The 2,490-nt window shown below is 33.9% G+C and overlaps 1 long non-coding RNA gene across 2 annotated transcripts; it reads left to right on the forward strand.

Annotated features, from left to right (window-relative positions):
- The first annotated feature begins 6 nt into the window (after positions 1–6).
- Positions 7–2,183, forward strand: LOC109219283. 2 transcript variants are annotated; one of them, XR_002066912.1, is made up of 2 exons: positions 7–968; positions 1,655–2,183. It is a non-coding gene; the product is annotated as an uncharacterized LOC109219283 (long non-coding RNA). The 2 variants fall into 2 exon arrangements; XR_002066911.1 differs by having other exon boundaries at positions 1,080–2,154.
- The last annotated feature ends 307 nt before the right edge of the window (positions 2,184–2,490 follow it).

Below are 2,490 nucleotides of genomic sequence, written 5' to 3' on the forward strand. Positions count from 1 at the left end.
TTGGCCACAGCTTCTTTCAACGATTAGGTCACTCCACCTGCTAAAAGTAACAGGCTTAACATTAGTGTTGGCCCGTCCCCTTGGAGTGGCTTTCTTGACGCCTTTCTAAATGGACTGGAACTTCTGTTCAGCGCTATGGAACTTCCACATGTTGATACTGAAAAGTACTGTGACACTAACCAAATTGGAATATGATAAATTCTTTTTCTACCTCAGAGATTGTTTCATTTCTTCATTTTGTACTGGATATGTCTGCATATTTCAATGATCTGTTCATTTTTACTACTAGGATACTACAGGTAACTAAAGTAACAACTATTATGAATACACAGTAATAATTGGCCTCATATATATTTGACAGAAGCTAAAAATACAGTGTTCTTTGTTGTATCTTTAAAGGTTGCTTATTCTTCTCGAGTGGAATAAGTGTCTTTCATTAGTTTAATTTAATGAACTCTTTTGGCATTTAGTACAAACACTTGTTGTTATCTGTTATATTCTTTTGTCAATCTTACCTATCTTTCAGGACATCATAGGTAAATTATACAGACATATTTTTGACTACTGCTGATGTAACTAATCTCCGGAGAGACAATAGAGACCAATGCTGCAAATTATATGTGAATAGAAATAACTGATCAGGTGAAGTTAAAAAGTTTTTACCAGTAAGTCTTGTTGGTAGTGATTGTAATTTCTCCAACAAACTTTTAAGCACTCATTGCTATATTGTATTGACATATTTATCTAAATGTTCGTATTCTGAAATACATTTGATGACTAACTGTATACCTTTTTTTGTCAGAATCTTATTCATATTTTGAACCTTTAAGCCATTATTGATGGACGAAGTGAGATTGCAGATGGAATAAGTGACGCAGATCAGACTCTGCTCTCTTCAAATCCTTAAATGTTTTGCCTTGGAGGAACAGATTCCCAAATTGAGTAAATCGTTAACCATGATGAAACAAGTAAGGCTCTCTCTTTAGGCCCCCAAATCTAAGATGCCCATTTTTCAGCAATGATAAATTTATATATTTTTTTTAAAAAAAAATATTAGACTTACAAATTTCGCTTTGTAGAAGCGGATCCATTACAACCATTCTAAATGGTCAGAAAGTGCAGGGCTTTTTGGCCACAGCTTCTTTCAACGATTATGTTACTCCACCTGCTAAAAGTAACAGGCTTAACGTTAGTGTTGGCCCGTCCCCTTGGAGTGGCTTTCTTGACGCCTTTCTAAATGGACTGGAACTTCTGTTCAGCACTATGGAACTTCCACATGTTGATACTGAAAAGTACTGTGACACTAACCGAATTGGAATATGATAATTTCTTTTTCTACCTCAGAGATTGTTTCATTTCTTCATTTTGTACTGGATATGTCTGCATATTTCAACGATCTGTTCATTTTTACTACTAGGATACTATAGGTAACTAAAGTAACAACTATTATGAATACACAGTAATAATTGGCCTCATATATATTTGACAGAAGCTAAAAATACAGTGTTCTTTGTTGTATCTCTAAAGGTTGCTTATTCTTCTCGAGTGGAATAAGTGTCTTTCATTAGATTAATTTAATGAACTCTTTTGGCATTTAGAACAAACACTTGTTGTTATCAGTTATATTCTTTTGTCAATCTTACTTATCTTTCAGGACATCATAGGTAAAATATACGTACATATTTTTGATTACTGCTGATGTAAAAGCATCTCAAGCCCTCAAGAAAAAAGCATTTGCAGCATGAAATACATGCAAAGAGAGAAATTACATCTCTCACTATATGTTGAACTTATCTCGGGAGAGACAATAGAGACCAATGCTGCAAATTATATATGTACTGATGCTTCGCCCCTTCGCCCCTACTGATGGCAGTTCTATTGTTTATTGTGGGAACATGTGGCAGTTCCATAAGAGTATGGAAGACATCTCCAAATTGCATGAGTTTTTCTGCATTGGCATGTGCAAGACTATTTCTTCACTGTTTTGTTTTAATAATAGCACTTCATATTTACACCCAGACCTAGGTAATAATTTTTTTCCCTACAGCCTTGTATACTTCACGCTTTAACTATTGTGTTTTGTCTGTAACTGGCTTTAGTTACTTGTTCTACTATAAAGGGTAATCAATGTCCAGATGAAGTTTCAATGGCTTATATGATCCTGTCCGCACCATTGAACTTTTTGAGGCTTTCGTGTACAAAAAATTATTCTGTTCAACTTTTATTCACCAAATACAAAAGTCAACCAAAGCATTTAGTATTCCAAATAATTTATGTTATGATCTCAGCTCATCAAATTGTTTTCACAGTTCATCAAAGTTATTGCTTCAGGGATATTCCCCAAGAGCATTTTGTAAACCAATATCTTCTGTAAGCTGGTATGCTCTGATATTTTGAACATACTACTGGTCTTTCATATTTTTTCATAAATTATAATTCAGTAGATTGATCGAATAATAGATTCAAAGATTTTGTTCTTACCATTTCAAT

This window comes from Nicotiana attenuata, unplaced genomic scaffold (genome assembly GCF_001879085.1).
Source record: "Nicotiana attenuata strain UT unplaced genomic scaffold, NIATTr2, whole genome shotgun sequence".
Taxonomy (NCBI): domain Eukaryota; kingdom Viridiplantae; phylum Streptophyta; class Magnoliopsida; order Solanales; family Solanaceae; genus Nicotiana; species Nicotiana attenuata.